An 8,189-nucleotide genomic window follows, 5' to 3' on the forward strand; every position below is an offset into this window, starting at 1 on the left:
TACATATACTTGCATATGTCTCTTACTTGCATGTTCGGACTTAGAATATTTTTATACACGTCACTAATAGGATGACGATTCAGTTGGCTACCTTAAGAGGTACATATACTTGCATATGTCTCTTATTTGCATGTTCGGACTTAGAATATTTTTATACGCGTCACTAATAGGATGACGATTCAGTTGGCTACCTTAAGAGGTACATATACTTGCATATGTCTCTTATTTGCATGTTCGGACTTAGAATATTTTTATACGCGTCACTAATAGGATGACGATTCAGTTGGCTACCTTAAGAGGTACATATACTTGCATATGTCTCTTACTTGTATGTTCGGACTTAGAATATTTGTATACACGTCACTAATAGGATGACGATTCAGTTGGCTACCTTAAGAAGTACATATACTTGCATATGTCTCTTATTTGCATGTTCGGACTTAGAATATTTTTATACGCGTCACTAATAGGATGACGATACATATGGCTACCATTGTTAAATATATTTAAATAAAATTTATTTAAATATAATTATTATTTTATATATATATATTTTATATATATATATATTCTGACTTAAAAAAGCCAAACAAAATAAACACAATTAAATTTATGTTTATTATCGAATCATCAAGCAAAGGATAAGCTTCAGTGGATCGCAGTATGGCAGCTGCTCAACCACTTACAACACCTTGCCTGTTACAAAAGTCGTTTACAATTGATTCTAGGCTTTGTCATTGTATTAAATAATGCTTTTATATGTAACTAGCGCGGCATCAGGTGATCGAAGATCCTCCCAATTTACTATGTTACAAATTACATTGGCATCACATCCATTGTCGTTTATAAAGTAAATTATAAACTTTAAATGGTTTAGAAGCCATACAATGCAAATTGCCCCTTATTTATCATTGCAGTCCAGCACGGATACGACCTTAGAGGCGTTCAGGCATAATCCAACGGACGTAGCGTCATACCACTGTTCGCTCGAACAAGTATTGTGCCATTGGTCCGTACCTGCGGTTCCTCTCGTACTACGCAGGAATGCTGTCGCAACAACGTTTTGTCATTAGTAGGGTAAAACTAACCTGTCTCACGACGGTCTAAACCCAGCTCACGTTCCCTTGCATGGGTGAACAATCCAACGCTTGGTGAATTTTGCTTCACAATGATAGGAAGAGCCGACATCGAAGGATCAAAAAGCGACGTCGCTATGAACGCTTGGCCGCCACAAGCCAGTTATCCCTATGGTAACTTTTCTGACACCTCTTGTTAAAAACTCTTTAAACCAAAAGGATCGATAGGCCGAGCTTTTGCTGTCCCTGTGTGTACTGAACACCGAGATCAAGTCAGCATTTGCCCTTTTGCTCTATGTGTGGTTTCTGTCCGCACTGAGCTGGCCTTGGGACACCTCCGTTATTATTTGAGAGATGTACCGCCCCAGTCAAACTCCCTACCTGGCAATGTCCTTGAATTGGATCATACCTGAGTAATTGGAGTTATACCAAATTTTCAAATCAAAAATACATAAATGCACCGTTTTATTAAAGAATTTGTTTGCGATTATATAACAAACTCGTGATACTTTGATCAAGAAGCTTGCATCAAAACCCAATACCATAAGATATAATAAATATATCCGTATAATGGCTAGGAAATGATACACGTTCCATTTAATCAAGTAAGTAAGGAAACAATAAGAGTAGTGGTATTTCATTGACGATACCAAACCGAAGTCTAATATCTCCCACTTATTCTACACCTCTTATGTCTCCTTACACTGCCAGATTAGAGTCAAGCTCAAAAGGGTCTTCTTTCCCCGCTAATTATTCCAAGCCCGTTCCCTTGGCTGTGGTTTCGCTAGATAGTAGATAGGGACAGTAGGAATCTCGTTAATCCATTCATGCGCGTCACTAATTAGATGACGAGGCATTTGGCTACCTTAAGAGAGTCATAGTTACTCCCGCCGTTGACCCGCGCTTACTTGAATTTCTTCACTTTGACATTCAGAGCACTGGGCAGAAATCACATTGTGTCAACACCCGCTAGGGCCATCACAATGCTTTGTTTTAATTAGACAGTCGGATTCCCCAAGTCCGTGCCAGTTCTGAATTGATTGTTAATTGATAATCGTTATAATTAATAAGAACTAATTGGTTTGACCCAATTAGTATTCTTAAAAATTTTAGCAAGAAAGTTCCACAATTGGCTACGTAACTAACTATCCGGGGAACAAGTAACTAACATAAATGCTAGAAACTCTATTTACCCAGAACGAGCACATAAACCATGTTATTGTTTCCCAATCAAGCCCGACTATCTCAATCTTCAGAGCCAATCCTTATCCCGAAGTTACGGATCTAATTTGCCGACTTCCCTTACCTACATTATTCTATCGACTAGAGACTCTTCACCTTGGAGACCAGCTGCGGATATTGGTACGGCCTGTTGAGAAGTTTGCGTGTCCCCACCATAAATTTTCAAGGTCCGAGGAGAAAATATCGACACAACAGTATATGTCATGCTCTTCTAGCCCATCTACCATATCTCTCTGCGAAAGACTTCCATGGTAGTACGGCTATAAAACAGAAAAGAAAACTCTTCCGATATCTCTCGACGGCTTCTTTATGGTCGTTCCTGTTGCCAGGATGAGCACGAGGCCCATATTTAATAACAAACGGATACTCAACAGGTTACGGAATTGGAACCGTATTCCCTTTCGTTCAAAATTATTCAAGTATATTATATTAGCTTGATTTGTATATATTGCGTTTTTGGTTTTACTTGAAAATTTTCGGCTTTCGCCTTGAACTTAGGACCGACTAACTCGTGATCAACCACTGTTCACACGAAACCCTTCTCCACTTCAGTCCTCCAAGGTCTCATTCGATTATTTGCTACTACCACCAAGATCTGTACCAATGGCAGCTCCATGCAGGCTTACGCCAAACACTTCTACGCATACCATTGTACCTTCCTACTCACTAAAGTTTCAAAATTTATATCACAAGTAATATAAATCATCTACTTTAGCGGTAATGTATAGGTATACAACTTAAGCGCCATCCATTTTAAGGGCTAGTTGCTTCGGCAGGTGAGTTGTTACACACTCCTTAGCGGATTTCGACTTCCATGATCACCGTCCTGCTGTTTTAAGCAACCAACGCCTTTCATGGTATCTGCATGAGTTGTTAATTTGGGCACCGTAACATTACGTTTGGTTCATCCCACAGCGCCAGTTCTGCTTACCAAAAGTGGCCCACTGGGCACATTATATCATAACCTTAAACTTCATATCAAGAAAGTTAAGGTTCTTACCCATTTAAAGTTTGAGAATAGGTTAAGATCGTTTCGACCCTAAGGCCTCTAATCATTCGCTTTACCAGATAAGATTATTTTATATAATATTAAAATGCACCAGCTATCCTGAGGGAAACTTCGGAAGGAACCAGCTACTAGATGGTTCGATTGGTCTTTCGCCCCTATACTCAATTCTGACAATCGATTTGCACGTCAGAACTGTTTCGGTCTTCCATCAGGGTTTCCCCTGACTTCAACCTGATCAAGTATAGTTCACCATCTTTCGGGTCACAGCATATATGCTCAAGGTACGTTCCAGTTAGAGGCATAAATAATATAAATATCATTATACATAACTATATAGAACGCCCCGGGATTGTGTTAATTAGCTATAAATAGTTAAAAAACTAATCCCATTATTAGTCAAGTTAATTACGCTATTAGGTTTATATCCCAATAACTTGCACATATGTTAGACTCCTTGGTCCGTGTTTCAAGACGGGTCCCGAAGGTATCCTGAATCTTTCGCATTGTTAATCCTACAAGTGCATATAATAAACACAAAAATCAATGATAATCATGCCATTATATAATTCCGAAAAATTAACGCACTGTATTCATATAAATCTATCAGCACTTTATCAAATTAATAACATTTATTCTGTGTTAAAATGCAAGCAATTTAATTTGAATAAACTATAAGTTATATTTTATGATAAATTTGGTATGCTAATAGATTACAATGTCCTTATATGGAAAAAATGCACACTATTATCATAATATTGTTTAAATATTACAATTTTAATGATGAATTTTCCATAACGGATATTCAGGTTCATCGGGCTTAACCTCTAAGCAGTTTCACGTACTGTTTAACTCTCTATTCAGAGTTCTTTTCAACTTTCCCTCACGGTACTTGTTTACTATCGGTCTCATGGTTATATTTAGTTTTAGATGGAGTTTACCACCCACTTAGTGCTGCACTATCAAGCAACACGACTCTTTGGAAACATCATCTAGTAATCATTAACGTTATACGGGCCTGGCACCCTCTATGGGTAAATGGCCTCATTTAAGAAGGACTTAAATCGTTAATTTCTCATACTAGAATATTGACGCTCCATACACTGCATCTCACATTTGCCATATAGACAAAGTGACTTAGTGCTGAACTGATTTCTTTTCGCTCGCCGCTACTAAGAAAATCCTTGTTAGTTTCTTTTCCTCCCCTAATTAATATGCTTAAATTCAGGGGGTAGTCCCATATGAGTTGAGGTTGTATATAACTTTTATTTGCAATTAATTCTTTATATATAATGATAAAACATTTTATTAAATTCGTTTAAAGCTGACGTATATATATATTAATGGCATTTATTTGTAACGAATTAACGAAGAATAATAATATTGTCAACGTTTTTCATATTTCAAATCATTAATAAGAGACAATTCTAGATAATATTTTATGCTAGACATTTCTCAGTATTATTTGATTGAAAAAGAAAATATTCCTCTTCGTTTTTCTCAAAGTTTAATTACTATTGTGAGATAATGTTTTTCATATATTTGTTAATATTATGAATAAAATAATTAAATTATTTTTATCCAATAATATACCATATGCTTATAAAATTTTATTATAAAATTTGTATAAACAACTTAATTAGCATAGTCTTACAACCCTCAACCATATGTAGTCCAAGCAGCACTATAAAATTAATTAAAGTACATAACAGCATGGACTGCGATATGCGTTCAAAATGTCGATGTTCATGTGTCCTGCAGTTCACACGATGACGCACAGTTTGCTGCGTTCTTCATCGACCCATGAGCCGAGTGATCCACCGCTTAGAGTTTTATAATATTGGTTTTAAATTTGGTCAAATATGTTTTTATTGAAAGAAATTAAAAATACACCATTTTACTGGCATATATCAATTCCTTCAATAAATGTATTTATATACCTAAAATAAATGCTGCGAAATGTCTTAGTTTTATATAAACAATATATATCAAAGTATTATTTGTAATGGCATTTGTTTGTTAATATATATTGATAATTTTATATAAAACATTAACCTGAAACCAGGTACAACATTGTATATTTTAGGTTGTTGCATTATCCAATGTATGATCATCATCAAATTAGTTGGCCAATACATCTCGCAACGCGTGTATATTATGGTCCATATACACACAAAAGTTTATAATAAATATATAAAATATATTTTATTATATTAATAATTCGATTTGCTTGTTCGAATTTTATGTTTGTTTCTATTTAATTTATTTGTAATAATATTATATTATTACAATATTTCGATTTGCTTGTTCGAAATTTATTTGATCTTTTACTTTTAAGATCATATTTTTGGTATAATTATTATTATAATTATTATGTATATATATATATATATTGGTAATTTGTATTAAATTTGTATTAACAAATTTTTTTATTAACGGTAAGGATATTATACAATAATGATCCTTCCGCAGGTTCACCTACGGAAACCTTGTTACGACTTTTACTTCCTCTAAATAATCAAGTTCGGTCAACTTTTGCGAAACAACCGTAACACACAAGGCGTCACAGTGATCACGTCCGGAGACCTCACTAAATAATTCAATCGGTAGTAGCGACGGGCGGTGTGTACAAAGGGCAGGGACGTAATCAATGCGAGTTAATGACTCACACTTACTGGGAATTCCAAGTTCATGTGAACAGTTTCAGTTCACAATCCCAAGCATGAAAGTGGTTCAGCGGTTTACCCGGACCTCTCGGTCTAGGAAATACACGTTGATACTTTCATTGTAGCGCGCGTGCAGCCCAGGACATCTAAGGGCATCACAGACCTGTTATTGCTCAATCTCATTATTGCTAGACGCAATTTGTCCATTTAAGAAGCTAGTGTCCTTATAATGGGACAAACCAACAGGTACGGCTCCACTTATATAAACACATTCAAACACAATAAACATTTTACTGCCACCATGAATGAAGGCTATATAAGCTTCAACACCATAATCCTGAAGATATCTATTTAATATATTTGAGTCTCGTTCGTTATCGGAATTAACCAGACAAATCACTCCACGAACTAAGAACGGCCATGCACCACCACCCATAGATTCGAGAAAGAGCTATCAATCTGTCTTACACACTTATGTTCGGACCTGGTAAGTTTTCCCGTGTTGAGTCAAATTAAGCCGCAGGCTCCACTCCTGGTGGTGCCCTTCCGTCAATTCCTTTAAGTTTCAGCTTTGCAACCATACTTCCCCCGGAGCCCAAAAGCTTTGGTTTCCCGGGAAGCGACTGAGAGAGCCATAAAAGTAGCTACACCCAATTGCTAGCTGGCATCGTTTATGGTTAGAACTAGGGCGGTATCTGATCGCCTTCGAACCTCTAACTTTCGTTCTTGATTAATGAAAACATCTTTGGCAAATGCTTTCGCTTAAGTTAGTCTTACGACGGTCCAAGAATTTCACCTCTCGCGTCGTAATACTAATGCCCCCAAACTGCTTCTATTAATCATTACCTCTTGATCTGAAAACCAATGAAAGCAGAACAGAGGTCTTATTTCATTATCCCATGCACAGAATATTCAGGCATTTGAAGCCTGCTTTAAGCACTCTAATTTGTTCAAAGTAATTGTACCGGCCCACAATAACACTCGTTTAAGAGCACTAATGCAGGTTTTTAAATAGGAGGAACATATGAAAAAATACAAGTATTTAAACACATATAAGAACTCCACCGGTAATACGCTTACATACATAAAGGTATAGTACTAACCACAATTGTAAGTTGTACTACCCGTATGAAGCACAAGTTCAACTACGAACGTTTTAACCGCAACAACTTTAATATACGCTATTGGAGCTGGAATTACCGCGGCTGCTGGCACCAGACTTGCCCTCCAATTGGTCCTTGTTAAAGGATTTAAAGTGTACTCATTCCAATTACAGGGCCTCGGATATGAGTCCTGTATTGTTATTTTTCGTCACTACCTCCCCGAGCTGGGAGTGGGTAATTTACGCGCCTGCTGCCTTCCTTAGATGTGGTAGCCGTTTCTCAGGCTCCCTCTCCGGAATCGAACCCTGATTCCCCGTTACCCGTTGCAACCATGGTAGTCCTAGATACTACCATCAAAAGTTGATAGGGCAGACATTTGAAAGATCTGTCGTCGGTACAAGACCATACGATCTGCATGTTATCTAGAGTTCAACCAATATAACGATCTTGCGATCGCTTGGTTTTAGCCTAATAAAAGCACATGTCCCATAAGGTTCATGTTTTAATTGCATGTATTAGCTCTAGAATTACCACAGTTATCCAAGTAACTGTTAACGATCTAAGGAACCATAACTGATATAATGAGCCTTTTGCGGTTTCACTTTTAATTCGTGTGTACTTAGACATGCATGGCTTAATCTTTGAGACAAGCATATAACTACTGGCAGGATCAACCAGAATAATGTTTTCGTTCATATTTCATTCATATTTTTTGAATAGAAATTAGTAATATAAATATAATAGATTTTATTTCCATTTTATATGTTCGGTTTTTCTTAAATATTGATTTTAATTCAATATTTTTTTTTTGCTTTGTGAAATAATTCTATTTTAATTCGAATACGGCCATTTTTATATGGCATTCGTATACGTTCTTTAATTTTTACTTGTTTCGCCACTAATATAACAAGTTTATAATTGATGTTAAAGAAAAAGTACAACTTTTTTATAACACAATTTTCAATATATATTGTTCTTTCTATAAGTTTTTATTATATTATATATACATATTTCATTCTAAAATATCATTTTTGTTCAACATACATAATTATTGTATCCACACATGTACAATTTTTGTTTAACCAATATAAATATT

General features: G+C 35.9%; 3 non-coding genes across 3 annotated transcripts; all 3 read right to left on the reverse strand.

Annotated features, from left to right (window-relative positions):
- Nucleotides 1–622: 622 nt before the first annotated feature.
- On the reverse strand, nt 623–4,579 carry LOC138914477 (large subunit ribosomal RNA). Its single transcript, XR_011420324.1, has one exon. It is a non-coding gene; the product is annotated as a large subunit ribosomal RNA (ribosomal RNA).
- Nucleotides 4,580–4,977: 398 nt separating this feature from the next.
- LOC138914480 (5.8S ribosomal RNA) lies at nt 4,978–5,156 on the reverse strand. Its single transcript, XR_011420327.1, has one exon. It is a non-coding gene; the product is annotated as a 5.8S ribosomal RNA (ribosomal RNA).
- Nucleotides 5,157–5,779: 623 nt separating this feature from the next.
- LOC138914476 (small subunit ribosomal RNA) lies at nt 5,780–7,774 on the reverse strand. The gene has a single exon (XR_011420323.1). It is a non-coding gene; the product is annotated as a small subunit ribosomal RNA (ribosomal RNA).
- Nucleotides 7,775–8,189: the final 415 nt, after the last annotated feature.

This window comes from Drosophila takahashii, unplaced genomic scaffold, assembly GCF_030179915.1.
Source record: "Drosophila takahashii strain IR98-3 E-12201 unplaced genomic scaffold, DtakHiC1v2 scaffold_21, whole genome shotgun sequence".
Taxonomy (NCBI): domain Eukaryota; kingdom Metazoa; phylum Arthropoda; class Insecta; order Diptera; family Drosophilidae; genus Drosophila; species Drosophila takahashii.